At 36.2% G+C, this 24,634-nt stretch overlaps 1 pseudogene; it reads right to left on the bottom strand.

Annotated features, from left to right (window-relative positions):
• Positions 1–280: 280 nt before the first annotated feature.
• Positions 281–24,634, bottom strand: part of LOC141549031 (E3 ubiquitin-protein ligase Mdm2-like) — a 36,697-nt pseudogene continuing 12,343 nt past the window's right edge.

Genomic DNA, 24,634 nt, shown 5'->3' with positions numbered 1-24,634 from the left:
GTCAAATTACTTTCAAGTGTCCAATGTGTTATCTGAACCTAGATCTGTCCAGACTAGTATTCTATCCACTATACCCTGCTGTTTCTATAAGTAATAAAAATGAATACTAATAAAAATAATGCAAAAATGGGAAAACCTAGTAACCGCATTTTTTTTCTTCATGGAAAAGAATAAAAAAATTCTTTCCAAAAAGCAAACTGAACTAGAGATAACTAAAATACTCATTTTCCAGAAAAAAAAAGCACAAAAATAAAATTTTAAATAAATTTCACAGCCATGTGTGAACATTCTTAAGAATGTTTCATGTACAGGTTTCTACAGTTCCAGTTTTAGTACAACACATTTAGAGAAAATAAGTTAACACAATCATTGGAATTGGCTGCCTGCACACTAGACAAGGCTCATTTCTCCTTTTTGATTTCTTAGCACATGTAAAACATGCCATAAGATGTCCTGTCCTTCCATGGACAATGCAACCATTTTGAGGTTGGTTCTGACAGATGACACAGGGCTCTACTGTGCTAGAGGGAAGAAAAGATCCCATAATTTTTCTTTGCTTTGTGCTTCTTTTCTCTCAAATTCTCCAGCATCTTCCTGACTACTACACATGATACTTTTAGATGTTGATGCCTGGGAATAATCCTCATTCTCTTGGGAGTCTCATGTCTGTACTATCTTTTCATCACTTTCCTCAACACATGAGTCCTTGATTTTATTGTTCTTATAATCTGGAACATCAAAGCCCCCTTTTTCCCCTTGTGTGGGATTTTCTAATGTGCCTTTATCCAAAATCTCACCTTTCTCCTCTGGAAGCCAATTTTCTCACAAAGTCCAACATCTGTGGCAATGGGGTAGAAGTGGAGGATATATTTTGTCACAGGAAGGACACTTCCAATAATTCTGCAATGAAAGAAGAAGTATAATCAATCTCAATGGTTCTTGAACATCTATGAATAACAATGCTAGTTATAACAATGTACTCTGTCTGTTTATTAAATGTTTGTTTTGCCATAGAAAGAAGATTTTGCACCCTCACTTTTTGTTGTTGTTCGTTTTCTTTTTGTTTTCTGACTCATTTTCTTTCTATTTTGATCTCATTTTTCTTGTGCAGGAAGAGAATTGTGCAAATACGTTAGCACATATTGGATTGAACATATATTTTGAATTGTTTAACATGTACTGGATCGCTTGCCATCTGGGTGGGGAAAAGGAGGGGAAAGTCTGGCAAGGGAAGCTCTGCAGGAGTCAAAGTTGAGAGATTATCCATGCATATGTTTTGAGGGTAAAAACCTTTTTTTAAAAAAAGATTTTGTAGATTATTTTGCAATATCTCAAGTCCTACCCTACCTTTATCTCTTAGCAACTAACTTCTGAAACTGAAATTGTGGTTAACTAGTTTCACCTTTTAGAGATTCTATAGTAAGACATTTTAAATTCTGTTAGTTGTAGATCTTTTTTTCATAGGAATTCATCTCTATTTCTGGCAAGATCTCCTAATATCCATCAGCTACCATGTCTTTTTATTGTGAAGTATTCAGATGAATCTCTTAGCAGCCATTTCCTCCTTCTTCTCCCTTTCTTGTTTGGTAAAACAGAGATGGAAGCAATTTATAAGAAACTAGTCAAATTCTATTCATAGATAGTTCCTCACCTTACAAATGGTTTGTGTTATTTGTTACAAATCAATTTTTTGAAAAGAATCAATGTTCTCATAGAAATACTGCTAGAAACGGAAACTAGGTTTGCAGGCCCAATTCAGAGAAGTCTTCTTTATCTAGAATAATTTTAGTATTACTAGGTACCAAACAATGTAAAGATGGAAAAGGCTGAGAGGGTGGCTAGAATTATGTATAGAAATCATCTAATGGACAGCCTAGTTCCATTGCACTGTGGAGGGGAGCCTGAGGTAAAGTTTGTCTTTGACATCTTCTTCATGATCCCTGAGCGTTTTTCTCTCATCTCTTGGTAAATCTTCCTGGTGTCCTAATGTGATCTATCTTGGAGTTTCACTCATGTGCCCTCTACTGTTCTTCATGTTCCCAAATTAACTATGATATTTGCACTTGAAGCAAAAATTTTAATCCAGCTGTCAAGATGTGTTAGGAAGAAAGCCTGAATTAAAGCAATGTAATGATTCTGAGCCCTGGAAACCTCCTAGAGTCATCCCTGCATTTCTTTCTTTTTTTTCAAAGGCTTGCAAATCGAATGAACCCTAGTTATTTCAGGGACAAAGTGAAGTAGAAACATTCAGAAAGTGAACATTTGCAAAGGTCTCATTTCCAAAATATATAGAGAACTGACCCTAATTTATAAGAAATCAAACCATTCTCCAATTGATAAATGGTCAAAGGATATGAACAGACGTTCAAAACCCTTGATAATCTCAAAATCTTCTCCCGGTAGATTACATGTTTGAGGACAGTAACTGATCTCCACATTATCTTACCTCTCTCCCCCACAAAAACCTAGCACAAGACTTGTGCATACTTGGTGATATTCATACATGGTGTAGACTTCAAAACATAAACAGGTTAATAGATGAGATTTCAGGGTGAACTTGGAGAGGTAAAAGAATGATCCAATTTACAAAATTCTAGCCCTTACCAGCAGAGAGCTTGCCCAGCCAATTCAAATAACTGGTCATGTTATTTTATTCTACTATTCATGTTCATCTAGATGGAGACTATTCGTAAAAACCCGTCCTGAAGTGCTCGATTTTGAGATAATGCCCTTTCCTAGCTATTTCTAAAACTTTCAGGAATCAGGAAAGACTAATGTTCATCAGCATTATGTGTCTTGTACAAGAGATTTCAAGATTTTTTTTTAGACTCTGAGACACAGATCTACTAAATTTTTTAAGCAAGACAAGTGTGACAAAGATCCTATGGTGGAAGGGCCCATGCTTTGATGTAAAGAACAATAGATTTAGGATTCCAAAAATTTGGATTTGAATCTTACTTCAGTCTTAATGTCTGAATGACTTAACGACTTAGATTTCAGTCTCCCTATCTGTAATATGAGGTCTACTAAAATATTTCTAAAGTGCTTCCTACTTGTAACTTCAGTCAACTATGAAAACACAAGTAACAATTTACTAAAGAGATCAATGGAAATTGCATGACAATTGAACCACAATTTTCTATGGATTTTGAATCTTCACACAGAAAAATGCAAGGATCACAATTAAAGAAAATACTTTATGAAGTAATCAGCCCCTACCTGATACTCTATATCCCAGAAAAGGTAGAGGTAGAAGGGGTTTTCAACACATCACTTCTTTGGTCCATCATCCAGATATGATTGGAGAGACTCCAGAAGCTCCATTATACTAACATGAACATATATCTAGCCTTTCCAATGGCACCAGTAATTACACATCCAGGGCCATCTCCAGTCCTCCTGATCTATAGAGGACCATTGGACCCAGAGGGCTCTGGACGGGAAAGGGCAGCAGGTGACCTTCTCCAGCCCCCCTCACTTAAATCCAATTCGCTTGCAGGTCATGATATCCCATCCCTGCTGTCATGGTCCTCTTTGAAAATGAAGGACAAACAATAACCACCAAGTTTGTAGAGAGAGCTCCAGTCCCAAGTACAGTGGGTTAGGACAGCCACATTAGTAGCCAACATATCTGATGCTGTATTTCTCTAGCATGGAGAATTCCGACCAATAAAGTCACCATCCCTCCTCCCTCAAATTGTATTCCTCTTTTCCCCATGCCCTTTTTAATCACTAGGATTTGTCTGTTATGCAGCTAAATTAAAATTCATTTCCAATTTTTCTTTTTTTTTTTTTTTCATAGATCAATATTCATTGATTTATTGACTCTACTGACATGTTTGTTATCAAAGTGATCTATTGGTTTCATTGCCTGAGCAAAGTTTCTTACTTCATCAGAAAGATTCAAAAATGGCTATATTTATCAAGAAAATAAACAACAACTGATGTATTGGCAAGATCAATAAACACCCTGAATATGCAAATACACCCTGATAGGCCATACATCCCCATTTTCTTCAGTAACATTTTAGATAATGCCTCCAATCCCCTCATCATTCTAATCTCCATCTTTTGAACCAACTCCAATTTCTTTTTTTTTTTTGTGTGTGTGAATATCATTTTCTTGTTGCACAATAAACATTAGAATCCGAAGGTACATGCAACCTGGGCAGACAGATATTAGTGCTAACAATTTACATTCACTTCCCAGTGTTTCTTCTCTGGGTGTAGCTACCTCTGTCCATCATTGATCAACTGGAAGTGAGTTGGATCTTCTTTATGTTGAAGATTTCCACTTCCATCAGAATACATCCTCATACAGTATTGTTGTTGAAGTGTACAGTGATCTTCTGGTTCTGCTCATTTCACTCAGCATCAGTTGATTTAATTCTCTCCAGGCCTCTCTGTATTCCTCCTGCTGGTCATGTCTTACCGAGCAATAATATTCCATAACCTTCATATACCACAATTTACCCAACCATTCTCCAACTGATGGACATCCATTCATCTTCCAGTTTCTAGCTATAACAAAAAGAGCTGCCACAAACATTTTGGCACATATATATCTCTTTCTGCTCTTTAGTATTTCTTTGGGATATAATCCCAGTAGTAGCTCTGCTGGGTCAAAGGGTATGCACAGTTTGATAACTTTTTGGGCATAATTCCAGATTGCTCTCCAGAATGGCTGGATTCTTTCGTAACTCCACCAGCAATGTATTAGTGTCGCAATTTCCCCACATCCCCTCCAACATTCATCATTATTTGTTCCTGTCATCTTAGCCAATCTGACAGGTGTGTAGTGGTATCTCAGAGTGGTCTTAATTTGCATTTCTCTGATCAGTAGTGATTTGGAACACTCTTTCATGTGAGTGGATATAGTTTCAATTTCTTCCTCGGAGAATTGTCTGTTCATATCCTTTGACCATTTATCAATTGGAGAATGGTTCGGTTTCTTATAAATTATGGTCAGTTCTCTATATATTTTGGAAATGAGACCTTTGTCAGAACCTTTGTTTTTAAAAATATTTTCCCAATTTGTTACTTCCCTTCTAATCTTGTTTGCATTAGTATTATTTGTACAGAAACTTTTTAGTTTGATGTAATCAAAATCTTCTATTTTGTGATCAATAATGATCTCTAGTTCTCCTCTGGTCATAAATTCCTTCCTCCTCCACAAGTCTGAGAGGTAGACTATTCTCAGTTCCTCTAATCTATTTATTATCTCCTTCTTTATGCCTAAATCAGGGACCCATTTTGATCTTATCTTGGTATATGGTGTTAAGTGTGGATCCATATCTAATTTCTGCCATACTAATTTCCAGTTTTCCCAACAGTTTTTTCCGAATAATGAATTTTTGTCCCTAATGTTGGTATCTTTGGGTTTGTCAAAGATTAGATTGCTATAGATGTACCCTTTTTTGTCCTTTGTATCTAATCTGTTCCACTGATCTACCGGTCTATTTCTTAGCCAATACCAAATGGTTTTGGTGACTGCTGCTATATAATATAGCTTTAGATAAGGTACACTTAGACCACCTTCCTCTGAGTTTTTTTTCATTAGTTCCCTTGCAATTCTTGACATTTTATTCTTCCATATGAATTTTGTTGTTATTTTTTCTAGGTCATTAAAATAGTTTCTTGGGAGTCTGATTGGTATAGCACTAAATAAATAGATTAGTTTGGGGAGTATTGTCATCTTTATTATATTCGCTCGGCCTATCCAAGAGCACTGAATGTCTTTCCAATTATTTAAATCTGACTTTATTTTTGCAGCAAGTGTTTTGTAATTTTTCTCATATAATTCCTGACTTTTCTTTGGTAGATGGATTCCCAAATATTTTATACTCTCAACATTTGTTTGGAATGGAATTTCTCTTTGTATCTCTTGCTGTTGCATTTTGTTAGTGATATATAAAAATGCCGAGGATTTATGTGGATTTATTTTGTATCCTGCCACTTTGCTGAAATTTTGAATTCTTTCTAGTAGCTTTTTAGCAGAGTCTTTGGGGTTCTCTAAGTATACCATCATGTCATCTGCAAAAAGTGATAGTTTAATTTCCTCATTTCCTACTCTAATTCCTTGAATCTCTTTCTCGGCTCTTATTGCCGAGGCTAGCATTTCTAGTACTATATTGAATAGTAATGGTGATAGTGGGCAACCTTGTTTCACTCCTGATCTTACTGGGAAAGGTTGCAGTTTATTTCTATTGCATATTATGCTTACTGAAGTTCTTAAATATATGCTCCTGATTATTCTGAGGAATAGTCCATTTATTCCTATACTCTCAAGAGTTTTTAGTAGGAATGGATGTTGGATTTTGTCAAATGCTTTTTTCTGCATCTATTGAGATGATCATATGGTTCTTATTAATTTGATTATTAATATGGTCAATTATATTAATAGTTTTCCTAATATTAAACCAGCCCTGCATTCCTGGAATAAATCCTACTTGATCATAGTGTATTATCTTGGAGATGATTTTCTGAAGTCTTTTTGCTAATATCTTATTTAAGATTTTAGCATCAATATTCATTAAGGAGATTGGTCTATAATTTTCTTTCTCAGTTTTCGATCTACCAGGTTTAGGTATCAGTACCATGTCTGTGTCATAAAAGGAGTTTGGTAGGACTCCTTCATCCCCTATTTTTTCAAATAATTTATATAACATTGGGGCTAATTGTTCTTTAAATGTTTGGTAGAATTCACATGTGAATCCATCTGGCCCTGGGGATTTTTTCCTGGGGAGTTGATTCATAGCTTGTTCTATTTCTTTTTCTGAAATGGGACTATTTAAGCAATTTATCTCCTCCTCTGTTAATCTAGGGAGCCTATATTTTTGGAGGAAGTCATCCATTTCACTTAAGTTATCAAATTTATTGGCATAAAGTTGGGCAAAGTAACTCCTTATTATTTCTCTAATTCCCTCTTCATTGGTGGAAAGATCCCCCTTTTCATTTGTAAGACTATCAATTTGATTTTCCTCTTTCTTTTTTTTGATCAAATTTACCAAAGGTTTATCTATTTTATTGGCTTTTTCATAAAACCAACTCTTGGTTTTATTTATTAATTCAATAGTTTTTTTTACTTTCAATTTTATTGATTTCTCCTTTTAATTTTTGTATTTCAAGTTTAATTTTTGGTTGGGGGTTTATAATTTGGTCTGTTTCTAGCCTTTTAAGTTGTAAGCCCAATTCGTTAATCTTCTCTTTCTCAATTTTCTTCAAATAAGCCTCTAAAGATATAAAATTTCCCCTTATTACCGCTTTAGCTGCATCCCAAAGATTTTGATATGATGTCTCATCATTATCATTATCTTGGGTGAAATTGTTAATTGTTTCTATAATTTGCTCTTTCACCCAGTCATTCTTTAAGATGAGATTATTCAGTTTCCAATTACTTTTTGGTCTATTTACCCCTAACATTTACTGAATGTAGCTTTTATTGCATTGTGATCTGAGAAGAAGGCATTTATTATTTCTGCCTTCCTACATTTAATTTTGAGATCTTTATGTCCTAATATATGGTCAATTTTTGTATAGGATCCATGAACTGCTGAGAAGAAAGTATATTCCTTCCTATTGCCATTCCGTTTTCTCCAAATGTCTATCATACCTAGTTTTTCTAATGTTCTATTTACTTTTTTAATTTCTTTCTTGTTTGTTTTGTGGTTTGATTTGTCTAAATCTGAGAGTGCAAGGTTGAGATCTCCCACTATTATAGTTTTACTGTCTATTTCTTCTTGCAGTTCTCTTAACTTTTCCTTTAGAAAGTTAGATGCTATAACACTTGGTGCATATATGTTTAGTATTGATATGGCTTCATTATTTATGCTACCTTTCAGCAGGATATAGTTTCCTTCCTTATCTTTTTTAATGAGATCTACTTCTGCTTTTGCTTGATCTGAGATAAGGATAGCTACCCCTGCTTTTTTGGCTTTACCTGAAGCATAATAGGCTCTGTTCCAACCTTTTACCTTTACTCTGTATGTATCTCCCTGCTTTAAGTGTGTTTCCTGTAGGCAACATATTGTAGGGTTCTGCTTTTTGATCCAATCTGCTATCCGTCTCCGTTTGATGGGATCGTTCATCCCATTTACATTTACAGTTAAAATTACTAATTCTGTATTTCCTGCCATCGTATTATCCCCAGATTATGCTTTTTTCCCTTGACCCCCCTGATCCCCCTCCCCGATATTTAATTTACAGACCCCCCTTGTGACGCGCAACCCTCCCTCTTTTTTTTTTTTAGGATCCCTCCCCCCTCCCTCCAAGTCCCTTCACTTATTCTCCTTTTCCTTTTCCCTTTTCCTCTCCCCCCTTTTAATGAGGTGCGAGAAAATTCTCTGAAAAACAAATATGTTAATTATTTACTCTTTGAGCCTCTCCTGATGAGAGTAAGATTCACACAATGATTCTCCCCCTCACTAAGTTCCCTCAGATATGGTGTATTTTCTATGTCTCTTCCTGGGATGTAGTTTCCCTCTTTTTATCACTCCTTCCCCTTTTTCTGAACCGACCTCCTTCCCTTTACCACACCCCCCTTTTTTTCTTTTATATCAGTAAAATCAAATTATCCTTGAGTATTTTTTATATACCCACAACAGAGTTACAGTTCTCAAGGGTTCTGTGTACCTTTTTCTGTTTCTCTTCAGTCTTGTGGATATAGATCAAATTTTTTGTTTAAGTCTGGTTTTTTTCTTAGAAACATAAAGAATTCCTCTCTTTCATTGAATGACCATCTTCTTCCATGGAAAAAGATGCTAAACTTACCTGGGTAGTTCATTCTTGGTTGCAGTCCTTGATCTTTTGCCTTACAGAATATCAGGTTCCAGGCCCTTCTATCTTTTAATGTGGAGGCAGCCAGATCTTGGGTGACCCTTATTGTGGCACCTTGGTATTTAAATTGTTTTTTTCTAGCTGCTTGCAGGATTTTCTCCTTTGTGTGGTAATTCTGCAGCTTAGCCACAATATTCCGTGGTGTTCTTTTTTTAGGGTCTATTTCAGAAGGAGTTCGATGAATTCTTTCCACATCAACTTTCCCTTCTGTTTCTATTATCTCTGGACAGTTCTCTTTGATAATTTCCTGTAAAATAGAATCTAGGCTCTTTTTTTGGTCATAGTTTTCTGGAAGTCCAATAATCCGCAGATTATCTCTCCTAGATCTATTTTCCAGGTCTATAGATTTTCCCAGTAAGTATTTGACGTTGTTCTCCAGCTTCTCATTTTTTTTGTTTTGTTTGACTGATTCTTGGGTTCTCTGTGAATCATTCATTTCTATTTGTTCCATCCTGACTTTAAAGGAGTTATTTTCTTCTTTCACAGTTTTTAGTTCTTTTTGTAAATGCCCAATTTCGTTTTTAAATGAATTATTTTGCTCTATTGAATTTTTTTCCATTTCCCTTATTTTTTTTTGAGAATTATTTTCTTTTTCCAATTCAGAAATTCTATTTTCTTGAGACTTTTTTATCTTTTCCAATTCAGAAATCCTACTTTCCTGTGTTTTTTTAACCTTTTCTAATTCATAAATTTTGTTTCCCTGCATCTCCTGTGAATTCTTTATTTTTTCCAACTCCAATTTCAGGACGTTGTTATTCTCTATCATAGCTTCCCTTTCCTTTCCCCATTTTTCTTCAAACTCCCTTAATTTTTTAAGAGCTTCTTCTAGGAGAGAGTTATGTGATGGGGGGCAGGAATCGTTCCCCTTTAGGTTGTTGTCTGCTGATTCTCTGCTGTCAACGTCCTCGGGGTTGGATACCCGCTCTTTCTCTGTATAGAAGGAATCTATAGTTTGTCTACCTTTTTTGCTCATATTTAAAAAAATCTTTTGGGGTCTGTCCCTGGGGTAGGAAATTATTTACTTCTTTACCAGCTTCCGCCCAGACCGGATGGATGCAGTGGCCCCGCGCCTGAGCTAAGATAGAGCTCTGGGAGAGAGTTCCCCACCCCCTCCCTGGAAGTGCCTCAGAGGTGATTAGCACTACTGTGCTTCGAGGGCATAGAATAGTAAAGACAGCAGGAAGCCCAGCCTATGTGTCTGGGTGGGGAGTGGATGTCTGCAGCAGGTGACGTGAGAAGCCCCTGTGTTCAAACTGGAAGTGTCTGCCAGAAACCGAGGTCCCTAGTTCAAAGGTTCCGCTTCTCTGGGACTTCCTGGAGCTGAGTTCCACTCCCTCCAGCTAAGCTAAGCAGTGTGTGTTGCCTTGGGCTTTATCCACCCACTTGTCAATCTCTTAACTATTCTCAGGAGGTAGCTGAGGCCACACCCCCTGGTGCCAAGAGTTCTGCTGAATCACCCCCAGGATGGGGGAAAATCTAATCTGAGTTTTAAAATATTTTGGCTTTCTCTTCTGAACTGCTAAATAATTAGCAGAGAAGAGCTAACAGCCTGTGCTAGATTCCTTTACCTCAGTGGCTTCTCTGATCCCAGAGCCCTTCCCATTGCAATGGGCGCAGTGTGCCACTACCCCACCGTCTGTGCTGGTCTCTCTTATTCCTCCCCTGAGATCTGACCTTTCCTGTTGAAACTCCAGATTCTCTTCAACTGGTAAGTCGTGCTTCCAGTCCTTGTGGTATCTGTCAGTCCTGAGCTAATTCTGAGACTTAATTTATCTAACTGGTTGTGAGGTAGTGAGGACGTTCACAGAGACGTGTGTTTCTTCTCCGCCATCTTGGCTCCGCCCTCCATTTCCAATTTTTCAATGACAAAAATGGTTCCAGCTTAAATCCATGACAAGGAAAGAATACCACTATGGTCTAATCTGATCATTTATCTGGAGAGTAGAGATGAAGTTGGGCAGCAGAACATTTACTATTATTTCCCCGAGTTCTCCAAGAAAAAGCTGAAATTAAGAAACCTTAAATCACAGAAGTGCTACTCTAGAGACTATTCTGTATATCTGCTTCACAGGTGTGATTGCTTCTTAAGGTGAATAAACAGAGTTTCTGAAAATCATTGAGAGTGTGCAGACAGTCCATCCGCCATTGAAGTTTTTGGGAAAGGACTTTGTTGGAAAATAGCTCAAAACCTAAGAACAGCTGAGGAGGTTGGGTTTGAATCTTTTTGGGAGAAATCAAGAGGCCCCGGGTCTGGAGGGCAGAGACAAGGAGCTGGCAAATCTGAGAGAGGTGTGGCTCATTGGGTCCTGCTAAGAGAATGTCATCCATGTAGTGGATGATATACACATCAGGATGACACAGCCTGAATGGATCCATAGTCTGAGCCAAGTATTTTTGACAGAGGGTTGGGCTATTAGCCATACCCTGAGGGAAGACCCTCCATTGAAAGTGAGGGGAGGGGCCCACACAATTAACTATGGGAAGGCTAAAAGCAAAGCCTTTGCAATCTTCTGGGTGAAGAGGGATGGAGAAAAAACACATCTTTTAGGTCAATGACAATTTTTTAAAATCCCCTAGGGATAGACACGGGATAGTGGCAGAGATTGTAGAGAAGGAGTTAGCAACATCTCCAGCTTCATTAATGATCGGCCAAGTGTAATTGCAAACCTAATAAGTCCCAGAGGAAGTCTAGGCAGAGTTCCAGCAGAGGTAAAAAGGCCAATTTCAGGTTTTTTGATTTGCTAAGAGGGCCCTTCTTGTAAGGCAGTGAGGAGGACGGGCGGCTGGACTTGAAGCCTGGAGGAGGATGGTCTTTGTAAGTGAATTTTGCAAGGAAGAAAGTTCAGTGGAGAGCTGAGCAATTTAGCAGATTACCTGATGACAGGGCTTCCTGAGGCAGGGGAGGATAAAGGGATTCTCTTTGAATGACTGTCATCTCTATGATAACAGAGGGGGGCCAAAAGGGAGGAGGCAATTCCACCACTGATAAGAGCTGCTGTTTGTCAGGGTCATTAGATGCCCATTCTACAATATTATGAATCAAGCCCCAGTAAGAGAAGGCAGTTGTGGGAACAGCATTCGGCCCTTCCTTCTGTTATTTATCATTTAGGTCTCTGCCTACTTTCTGCCGCTTCTGGGGATGAATCTCTGGTCCGTTCTGGTCCGAAACCAAGGACAAGTTTCAGTTATCAAAAGAAACTACCTAGCTAAATCTTTTTTCTTTACTCTAACCCCTCTTTCTCTGAGGGATGCTTTAAGGTCCTTTATAAAAACCTGCTCTTTAGATAACTTATACCAAATCTTTTTTCTTTACTCTAACTCCTCTTGCCCTGAGGGATGCTTAAAGGTCCTTTATAAAAGCCTGCACTTTAAATAACTTAGTAACCATTTCTTATAAGACGGACCATTCAAAACTTACCAAGGACTGGAACTCTCATGAGAGGTGAAAGTAGTCCTTCCAATGGGGGTCGCGACGACTTCTCTGGGAGGGGGTCCGTCCGGCAAGGGTCTGTACCTTGAGCCCCGCATTGGGCGCCACCTGTCCAGTCTACTGGGGCACAGTTATTCGGGGAGTCGAGGGGGACCCAGCCTGAAAGAGAAACGGGCGAGAAAGAAGAGTGAGACCAAGCAGATTCTTGTCAAGGTCTCAGTTTATTGTTCTTGGGGTACAGCCTATATAGCAAAAAGTATGAGAAAGATAAGCAGGGTTGGGCCTGGGAAAGGAACATGGGAATGGCTGGTTCAATGAACAGGAACATTTTGCAGTTAGGATACACAATGTTGGAACATACACAATGTTGGAACATTCTATGGTCAGCTGATTCTTGGAAGGATCATGCCCACCTGTGGTCAGCCTGATTCTCAGAACAATTTGTCTAAGGGTAAGGCCCACTTAGGGGGGAGAGACACCTGGGCAGGCCCACTTAGGGGGGAGAGACACCTGGGCCAAAGCCTTTGGCTCCCAAAAGGAGGGCCTCAGAACTCAGGAGTCTGGGAAATGCATGCTGGGCTTTTCTGTGCAGAGGTAGGGAAGGGAGGGACTCTCCTGGAGCTTCTAGCCTTCCTCTTGGTTGTCAAGGAGCCTTAGAATTAAAGCCCCCCATAGCAAGATATCAATGGCATAATAATAGAATCTTTTCCTGTTGATTTGGAGAAGATCTAAATCTACAAATTCTTTTGAGAAAATCTGTGATACCAGAGCAAGATTTCAATATACTTTGGGGATTCAAGTTTCTTCTCCCCAACATTTGGTGTCCTGTGTAAAGATAGTCCTACATATATGTGCCAAAATGTTTGTGGCAGCTCTTTTTGTTGTAGCTAGAAACTGGAAGATGAATGGATGTCCATCGGTTGGAGAATGGTTGGGTAAATTGTGGTATATGAAGGTTATGGAATATTATTGCTCGGTAAGAAATGACCAGCAGGAGGAATATAGAGAGGCCTGGAGAGACTTAAATCAACTGATGCTGAGTGAAATGAGCAGAACCAGAAGATCACTGTACACTTCAACAACAATACTGTATGGGGATGTATTCTGATGGAAGTGGAAATCTTCAACATAAAGAAGATCCAACTCACTTCCAGTTGATCAATGATGGACAGGGGTAGCTGCACCCAGAGAAGAAACACTGGGAGGGGAATGAAAATTGTTAGCACTAATATCTGTCTGCCCAGGTTGCATGTACCTTCGGATTCTAATGTTTATTGTGCAACAAGAAAATGATATTCGCACACATGTATTGTACCTAGACTATATTGTAACACATGTAAAATGTATGGTATTGCCTGTCGTCGGGGGGAGGGAATAGAGGGAGGGGGGGTAATTTGGAAAAATGAATACAAGGGATAATATTATAAAATATATATATATATATAATTTAAAAAAAAAAAAAAAAAAAGATAGTCCTAAAACTCCAATATATATGGGGTTCAGTGTTTCTATGCTCCCATACCCCATTTTCATGACAAAAATTAATTTATACATTTCATCCTCTATCAATTAACCTACAAGATCTTGACAAAATAATAACAGAAAGGAACCAGAATAACAGAATAAAAGTAGGTGTATATTAAGGAAAATAATGACAGAAATGTATGAATGGAATAGTACCTTCAAAGTTCAAATTATTATAAAGCTTTAAATATCAAAATGATTTCATGACGGTGAAAAAGTAATAAATAATAGACAGAATTTATATTGTATTTTAAGGTTTGTAAAGCTATTTTATCAATATTATTGCATCAAAAAACAATTAATATCATCTTCTTTTTACAGATGAGGAAATTTAAGGAAGGTAGAGCTTAAGTAACTTATCTAGAGGCACAAAATCAACAAGTATGTCAGTCAAGATTTTTAACTTGTTTTCCTAACTGTAAGTCTACAGTATGCTCATTTCTTTTTGTTGTTTTTTTTTCTCCCATGGTTTTTCCTTTTTGTTCTGATTTTTCTCTCCCAACATAATTCATAAAGCGATTTGTGTTAAAAATAAATTTTTAAGTTTACCTAAAAATAAAATAACAGTAAGCTGTTTAGCTGATGAAATTCACTGTTAATTCAATTTCTATTAATTGTCTTTGTTGTTCTGAAGTATCTTTACATTATTTCTGAATTTATTCTTGGATTATCTTGCTAGAAATTAGTATATAGCTATATCTCTTTAAGTTGGAAATCACAAAATATGGGTACATCACTGAAAGTTTAAAATAGTTAGAGTCTCAAATTAAAACAAATTGGAATTATTTAAATATACATGTACATGCCCATTATTCATGTACACCGTAACATTTAAAAGAAAATGTTTTAATTTTAGTATCTTTCTATTGTCCTCCATCTGAACAAATTTTGGCTTTTACTAAAGTTAATACATTCTTCAAATATCAGATGTTTGCATACTATATATAACGAGAGGTAGAATGTGTGCATTTCCAAGTTGCATAAATTAATATAAGGACAAAAAAGCTTCCTTTCAAACTTTGTGAAACCATACGATATTTACTTGACCATAGATAAAGTCCATGAAATCTGTAGGAGAACAAATCATCTCCAACACATTTCCACCCCATTCTTCACCACCCCCAGGATAGGGCGAATAACCTGTTGAAGCCCAACCTACTCCGAGATGCATTGCTTCAGCTGTCACAAAAGGTTCTGTGTGGTCTCCTGTGAGTTCATAGTACCATTTCCTCTACTGAGCTGACCCTTCACTGATGCCAAGGAAAATATTGGGCTGCATGCTTTCAAGAGAAAAAAAAATACTAGTTGAAAAAAAATCTAAATAATTATTATCACTTTTATTTTATATTACTTTTCTTCAAGTATACTCTTCTGAGAAGAAAGAAATCAAAGCCATATCATTTAATTTAACATTTGCTGACTTAGTATACAAGTATATTCAGTCTTGACCATGAACATAATTCAATAAACAAAATGTTTGAGGTTCTGGTTAAATTATGCTTACACTTCGGATTAAGTAACAAATCAAGAGTTTAATGTTGTTGGGATTTTTTTTCTTAATTACCTTTCTATGATATTTGCAGGAGTATGGAAGTAATGCCTTTATTTTAAAATTAACCCTCTGGGCAAAAATATATGCAAGACATTTTTCAGTTTCATCTGCATTACTAATATTTCCTCCATTGTTTCTTTAAGCCTAATCAGGAAAAATAAATCCTTGATTTGTAGTGTCTGGTGATTTCTGAGGCTTTGATACTCATACAAAATTTAACAAATGGCTCTCAAGAGCAAGTTAAAATTGATTCTAGAATATCTCTGCCTATTTTGCATCATATATTTGAGTTCCTATGTTAGGGAACAACATAAATTAGTTCATGAAGGATAATCTTTTCAATTAAAAACCGTAAACCAAAACCAAAATTCTTTGAATGGAAGCAAAACATCAAATTTCTACTATAATAAGTTTTCTATTGCTTCTGGATAACATATACAGTTAAGTAAATATGTTTTCAAAATAAGGTATAGTTGAAGATAATTACAACAGAAAAGACAACGTTTTCTTGTTTCATTCTCTCACAAAAATGAACACCATGAAACCCAAGTTCCTTGAGGACAGGCCTGTTTGCTTTTTAATTGTTATCCACCGCACTAAGTGATGTATCTGGCATATGCTATGCTATTGATAATTGAGGTTGGCATATTAAAATGTAATCATATTTTCAATATCTTCTAGGAACACACTGAATCATCTCATTTTACTTACTTCTTTGAATACAGAAAATAGTAACATATTTACTTTCCTTGACCATCAACTTATTCCATCAAACTTCAGGTTTATTTAGCTATTCAGATGACCTACGATAAAGATAAGCCTCTGACTCAGTTTTGAGCTGGTATAATATACCTTTTTTCTCAATTTGTCCATTGTATAACAGTGGTAGTCAGGAAATACAATTGCCTGTGAAGAATTAAAAATAAGTATCACACAGAAGACAATGGACGGGTGCACAATGATTACGAAAGTACATGAAGGCTGCTAGGTGCAATCAGTGAATCACTTCAAAGATTAGGAGTAAAAGATAACATAAGGAATTTTATGATACAGAGAAAAAAGTGCTAGTTACATAGAAAGAACAAGTGATAAACAAATGAATAATGACTGTTTTTTTTTAACCATGTAAAGTGAAAATAAAGAAAGTCTCCAGCACATCTAGGTAGACATCCATGGTAAATGTATGGAAATATATAGACAAGAGTTATATAGAGTAGATAAACATGAAGGGGTTGTAATCTGCATCACTGGAAGAACTCTAGAATTAAGATCACAAATCCATTTCAGTCTTGGAATAAGGTAAATACTTTATGAATGTCATTCATGTAAATTCATGTAAAATAATATCTTAATGCTGCTCAATCAAAAAGTTAAAAGATTCAACTTCTAAAAGAGACTTAGTAAGTCTATATATCATTAGACTTTATTTAAAAAAGTGTCTGAGGCCAGATTAGAACTCAGGTGCTCCTGACTTCAGGGCTGGTGCTCTATCCACAGTGCCACCCAGCTGACCCCCAAAGATTTTATTAAAAATAATGATAACAATGAGACAACACCAAAATTTTTGAGATTCAGCCAAAATAATACTCAGAAGAAAATCGATATGTGTAAATGGTTATATCAATAAAAGAGAGAAAACAGAGGAAGAATTTGAAACTATATCCACTCACATGAAAGAGTGTTCCAAATCACTACTGATCAGAGAAATGCAAATTAAGACCACTCTGAGATACCACTACACACCTGTCAGATTGGATAAGATGACAGCAACAAATAATGATAAATGTTGGAGGGAATGTGGGAAAACTGGGACACTAATACATTGCTGGTGGAGTTGCGAAATAATCCAGCCATTCTGGAGAGCAATCTGGAATTATGCCCAAAAAGTTGTCAAACTGTGCATACCCTTTGACCCAGCAGCGTTACTACTGGGATTATATCCCAAAGAAATACTAAAGAGCAGAAAGAGACATATATGTGCCAAAATGTTTGTGGCAGCTCTTTTTGTTGTAGCTAGAAACTGGAAGATGAATGGATGTCCATCAGTTGGAGAATGGTTGGGTAAATTGTGGTATATGAAGGTTATGGAATATTATTGCTCTGTAAGAAATGACCAGCAGGAGGAATACAGAGAGGCTTAGAGAGACTTAAATCAACTGATGCTGAGTGAAATGAGCAGAACCAGAAGATCACTGTACACTTCAACAATACTGTATGAGGATGTATTCTGATGGAAGTGGAAATCTTCAACATAAAGAAGATCCAACTCACTTCCATTGATCAATGATAGACAGAGGTAGCTACACCCAGAGAAGAAACACTGGGAAGTGAATGTAAATTGTTAGCACTAATATCTGTCTGCCCAGGTTGCATGTACCTTCGGATTCTAATGTTTATTGTGCAACAAGAAAATGATATTCACACACATGTATTGTACCTAGACTTTATTGTAACACATGTAAAATATATGGGATTGCCTGTCATCGGGGGGAGGGAACAAAGGGTGGGGGGGGATAATTTGGAAAAATGAATACAAGGGATAATATTATAAAAAATATATAATTAAAAAATAAATAAATAAATAAATAAAAGAGAGAAAAAGGAAGAGCAACATATTGTGTATCTCACTAAAAACAAACTTACACCTTTATAAATAAATACCAAAGTAAAAATTATGGTAATAAAGTTTATAACAAAATATCAAGCTATCAAATGAAAATAGGAGCTGGGTTTTTTTTTGGGGGGAGGGGAATAGATAAGCCATTGGGTAATTTTATTTTAAAAATAGTAAAGGAAATCAAACTACTAGCATCAAAATTGAAAGGGGTGAATGTACAACCAAATGAACATAAAATTAAGGTAATTATTACCCATTTTGCCCAATTACTTGCCAAAAAAAATAATCATACGAATAATATGGATTAGTATTTACAAAAATATAAAGTAACAAAAGAAAATTAATAAAAGAAGAAAAATAATATATAAAAGAAATAAGATGGGGGCTGCCCAGAAGATTGCACTTGAATATTTAATGAGTATTGGCTAGGGAATCACATGAGGGACTTTTTGTCAAACAGAGCTTTTGCTTGTCCATGTTAGGTCAATTCAAATATAATTCATGAATTAACTGAAATAGATAAATATTTCCAAGAATATAAAGTGTCCAGATTAACCAAAAAAGGAAATAAAATATTGAAATAATACTACTTTAAAAAATGAAATAATGCATAAATGAACTCCTTATCCAAAAAACCCAGCACCACTTGTATTTACAACGGAATTATACCAAAAACTTAAAGAATATTAATTCCAATATTACATAAACTATTTGGAAAAAACAACAGATAAAGAAGTTCGTTTGAATTTATTTTAAGACACAATATGGTCTTGATACCTGATTCAAGGAGAGTAAAAACAGAGGGGGGAAACTATACATGAATTTTCTCAATGTATATTGATGCAAAACTTTTAATGAAATTTAAGCAAGGGGACTGCTAATAGCATTGTAAAAATCATATGCTATGAAGAAATGGCATTTATATCAGGAATACTGGACTGGTTAATATTAGGAAAACTAAGCAACCATGTAACAATAAAATCAACAAAAATGATATTATTATTTCAATACATACAGAAAAGAATTTTGACAAAATGCAATATTGATTTTTTTAAAAAGAAAACACACTAGAAAGCACAAGAATAAATGGTGCTTTTTCTTAGAAGAATAAGGAAAATTGATTTAAACAAAGAGCTACCATTGTCTTTAATGGGGATATACCAGAAGACTTTCCAATAAAGTCAAGGATGAAGCAAGAATGTCTATAATCACCATTAATATTCAATATTGTACTAGAAATGCTTGGTATAGCAATAAGACAAGAAGAAGGAATTGAAGGAATAAGGATAAAGAATAAGAAAAGAATATTTTTTCAGAAGGTATGATGGTTTACTAGCATGTCAACTAAAGGAGTAATAAAAATAATTAAACACTTCAATAAAGCTGAAGGATATATATTTTCCATATAAATATTCAGGCTTTCTATTTGTTACTAATAAAACCTAGCAGAAATTAAATTTAAAATAACTACAAAGATTAAGAAATACATGGGAGTCTACTCATCAGAACACTCACAGCAACTACATGAACAAAATTAAAATAGACTCTTCATATAAATGGAGCTCTATATAATTGGAGTAATGCTCATTGCCTATAGGTAGGTCAAGTTGATATTATAAAAATGACAATATTACCTAAATTGATTTAGTAATTCAGTGTAATGCTAATCAAACTACCAAAGAATGACTTTATAAAGAGATAAAACATAGTAAAATGCACCTAGAGAAATAAAAGGTTAAGAATATCAAAAGAATTAATAAAAAAGAAAAGAAATTAAAGGTGACCTAACAGTATCAGATATAAACTCTACTGCAAAACTATAATCATCCAAACAATTTGGTATTGGATAAGGAATAGGGAAGTTGATCACTAGAACAGATTAGATACATATCATTAAGAAGGAAATGAACACAGTTTTTGATCAATCTAAGCATCCCAGCATTTAGGGCAAGAACTCACGATTTCATTAAAACTGATGAGAAACTTTAAAAGTAGCCTAGTAGAAATTAGATATACATCAACTTCTCACCCTGTAAAACAAGTTACATTCAAATTGTGGTCATGATTTAGACATAAAGGGTGATATTCTAAATTAATCGTTTGATAATGGAAAAATTACTTTTCAGATCTAAGGATATGGAAAGAGTTTATGACCCAAACCCAGAAATAAAGGCAAAGTGAAATGGATAATTTGAGGTAAAATGGAAAATTTAAACGTTTTTGTACAAATAATACCAATGTATCTAAAATTACAAGAAAAGCAGGAAACTGGGAGAGGGGAAGGTCTGGAGGGAGGAAGAGAGATGGGAATCTTTGTAACAAACCACCCAACCCAAGAGATTTAAAAAGAGAATTTCCTTCCCTCTTCTCTAGTTGCAGTTGAATATAACCTGCTACTGAGATGCCTTTGAACAAAAGAAATCCTTTAATAAATGATGGTAACTATCTTTATATATAATTGGAAAATTAAAATAGTATTGAAGTTGAAAAACAACAGCAGCAACAGCAACAACTAACAAGCTGCCTGAGATGAGAGGCGATTTGTGTTGATAACACACCTGGCATGTGTCAGAGGCCCTACTTGAACCCAGGTCTTCCTGATTCTTAAGGTTTTTATTTCAGGGAACAATTACTGTTTAATTCCCCATATTTGATCCAGTGTATTGCCTAATTATTTCTCCTCTGGAACCAGTTCAGCATGCATCTAGAATATCTAAATTATTTATATTGATACAGTAGTTCAATCAAATGACATATTAAAACTAAAAAATGGACTTTTTCATGCCCTTAATGTTTTAATGGATTTTTTATGCCGAAATATTGAGAGCTATTGTTGATCTCATTTAGGAGACCCCATGGCATTCTAAATTCTGACACAATCAGAACAATGTTATCCACAAACAGAAGCATATGGGGTACTGTACCACTTACAGAGGGACAGGTATTTGTACTTTCTCTGCATGTAAGGAAGGTTAAATGCGTCTCAGCTCTGTCTTTTATATAACTTTCTGCTGAGAATATGCGAACATGCTTTATGTTATCCAATGTGAAAAAAAAAAGGAAAACACCAAGAAGTTGGAAGGCCATCCTTTCTTGTGTATTAATCAGTGAGTATCCTTTATTGCAGGCCAGTGTTTACCCTGGAAACCTGGCCAGTTCCTTGAGTAAAAACAGTCCTGCTAAAGGAATGAACAAATAGTCTTCTTGGGGGGGGTCTCATGTGATGGAGCATCCTGTACATGGGATGCTGCTACATCTCAAGAGTCACATCTCACCGGCCAAGATGGCGGCGTGGAGGCAGACAGCTGCTTGAGCTCCTCGTTTTCTCTCAGAACTTACTTCATGACAAGCCTCTGACTTAATGCTTGACCCAGAAAGAAATCCACAAATTATCACCAAGAGAAGACATCCTTGAAAGTCGCCAGAAAAGGTCTGTGTTTGTTCGGGGGAGGGTCAATCAGACTGGGCGCAGACTGAGGGCAGACAGCCAGAGCAAGACAGGCAGCTCACACAGCTCAGACCGGAGGGGGAGGGGTGTGATCTCTGCCGTTTCTGCAAAAGGGCTTTTGCCCCAGTGTGGATGCTCCGTCTTGGCAGCAAGCCAGGAGCAGCAGAGAGGGTGTAAACACCGGAGGTGAAGATTAAAACCCCAGAAAGCCAGCGTCTCTCAGAGCCCGGCCACCCCCAACCCCCACCTGGACTGACTCGGTGCATTCTCAGAGCCTCAGAGCGCAGACTCAGTACAGTCATTGCTGTTCTGTTAGTGGCTCTCTGCTGCCCTACCCCCAGTCTGTAGAGGAAGCCCATTAATAACATCCAGCCCTATCCCCCGCAAAACAGACCAATTGTTTCTCTTGTCAGTTTGTTTTCTTTGATTCCTACTCTGACAAAATGAACAAAAAATTCAAAAGGGCTCTAACCATTGACAGCTTCTGTGTGGAGAGGGAGCAGACTTCAAATGCTGAGGAGACTAGGAACAGAATGTCCCCAGATGTATCCCCTGGGAGGGATATAAGCTGCTCCTCAATACAAAAAAACCTCATAGAGGAAATCAAAAAGGCTCTCACAAGAGAGCTGGAAGAGAGGTGGGAAAAGGAAAGGGAAGCTTGGCAAGAGAGCCTGGAGAAGTCATCCCATGCATTCAAAGACAGAATGGATAAAGAAATCAAATCATTGAGAAACAAGATTAGTGAGCTGGAAAAGGTAAACAACTCCAAAGAAAACAGGATTAGTGAGCTGGAAAAGGTAAACAACTCCAAGGAAAACAGGATTAGAGAGCTGGAAAAAGAAATCAGCTCTCTAAAAAATAAAATGGATAAAATGGAAAAAAATTCCATAGAAGATAAAAGCTCAATTGGACAATTACAAAGAGATATAAAAAAAGTGAGTGAAGAAAATACATCATTGAAAATTAGACTGGAACAAGTAGAAATGAATGACTCAAGGAGAAACCAAGAGGGAGTCAAGCAAAACCAGAGAAATGAAACAATTGAAAAGACTGTCAAGTACCTTACCAGAAAGACAACAGACCTGGAAAACAGATCCAGGAGAAACAATTTGAGAATAATCGGACTCCCTGAAAAATGGGAGGAAAAAAAGAGCTTGGACACCATTTTCGAGGAAATTATCAAAGAGAACTGCCCAGACATTCTGGAAACAGAGGGTAAAATAGACATTGAGAAAATTCATCGATCACCTACTGAAAGGGACCCTAAAATCAAAACGCCAAGAAATATAGTGGCCAAGTTCAAGAACCATCAGACAAAGGAAAAGATATTGGAAGCTGCTAGAAAAAAACAATTCAGATATGGAGGATCCACAATAAGGATAACACAGGATCTAGCAGCATCCACACTAAAAGAACGCAGGGCCTGGAACATAATATTCCGAAAGGCTAAGGAACTTGGTATGCAGCCAAGAATAACTTACCCAGCAAGAATGAGCATCGTTTTCCAGGGAAGAAGATGGACATTTAACGAAATAAATGAATTCCATCTATTTTTGATGAAAAAACCAGACCTACATAAGAGGTTTGATCTTCAAATACAGAACTCAAGAGACTTCTAAAAAAGGTAAAAAGAAATCTTGAGAACTATACTTCTGTCAAAAAAATATGTAAAGAACATATGTACAATTTGTCTTAGAAACTAGAGGTGGAAAGGAGATTATATCATAAAAAAGTATAAAGTGGTGGTACTACATCTCATGAAGAGGCAAAGGTAACCTATTATATCTGAGAGAAAGAAAGGAGGGAGATGAACATAGCGTGTATCAATAGACATATTCGATTTATGGTGAAACTTCTTCCACTTTATTGAAAAGTGAAAGGGAAGGAGTAAGCTAAGGGGAAGGGAATACAGTAATTTCGAGGAAAAGGGGTAAAATAAGGGGAGGATCTTTAAGGTGGGGGAGGGATCCTAAAAAGGGAGGGCTGTGAAAAGCAAGCGGTGTTTACCAGTTTAATACTGAATAGGAGGGTAAAAGGGAAGGAAAGGGGAAAAGCACAAGCAGGGGTTAATAGGATGGCAAGCAATATAGAATTAGTCCTTCTAACCATAAATGTGAATGGGGCAAACTGCCTCATAAAGAGGAAGCAGTTAGCAGACTGGATTAAAAGTCAGAATCCTACTATATGTTGTTTACAGGAAACACACCTGAAACAGGATGAGACATTCAAACTAAAAGTAAAAGGGTGGAGCAGAATCTATTATGCTTCAGGCAAAACCAAAAAAGCAGGAGTAGCCATCCTCATCTCAGATCAAGCAAAAACAAAAATTGATCTAATTAAAAGAGATAAGGAAGGGCATTATATCCTGCTAAAGGGAAGCATCAATAGTGAAGCAGTATCAATATTAAACATGTATGCAACAAGTGGTGCAGCATCTAAATTCTTAAAAGAGAAATTAAGAGAGCTGCAAGAGGAAATAGATAGCAAAACTATAATAGCGGGAGATCTCAACCTTGCACTATCAGAATTAGATAAATCAAACCACAAAATAAATGAGAAAGAAGTCAAAGAGGTAAATAGAATACTAGAAAAGTTTGATATGATAGATCTTTGGCGAAAGCTAAATGGAGACAGAAAGGAATATACTTTCTTCTCAGCAGTTCATGGAACCTATACAAAAATTGATCATATACTAGGGCATAAAAACCTCAAAATCAAATGCAGTAAGGCAGAAATAGTAAATGCATCCTTTTCAGACCATAATGCAATCAAAATAACATTTAATAAAAAGCCAGGGGAAAATAGACCAAAAAATAATTGGAAACTAAATAATCTTATACTAAAGAATGATTGGGTAAAACAGCAAATCATAAACATAATTAATAACTTCACCCAAGAAAATGACAATAATAAGACATCATACCAAAATGTGTGGGATACAGCCAAAGCAGTAATTAGGGGAAGTTTTATATCTCTACAGGCCTACCTGCATAAAATAGAGAAAGAGAGGGCCAACGAATTGGGCTTACAACTAAAATTGCTAGAAAAGGAACAAATTAAAAGCCCCCAGACAAACACAAAACTTGAAATTCAAAAAATAAAAGGTGAGATTAATAAAATTGAAAGTAAAAAAACTATTGAATTAATTAATAAAACTAAGAGTTGGTTTTATGAAAAAACCAACAAAATAGACAAACCCTTAGTAAACCTGATTAAAAAAAGGAAAGA

This window comes from Sminthopsis crassicaudata, chromosome X (assembly GCF_048593235.1).
Source record: "Sminthopsis crassicaudata isolate SCR6 chromosome X, ASM4859323v1, whole genome shotgun sequence".
NCBI lineage: Eukaryota > Metazoa > Chordata > Mammalia > Dasyuromorphia > Dasyuridae > Sminthopsis > Sminthopsis crassicaudata.
The sequence above is the reverse complement of the archived record's forward strand: the minus strand, read 5'-3'. Positions and strand labels throughout refer to the sequence as shown.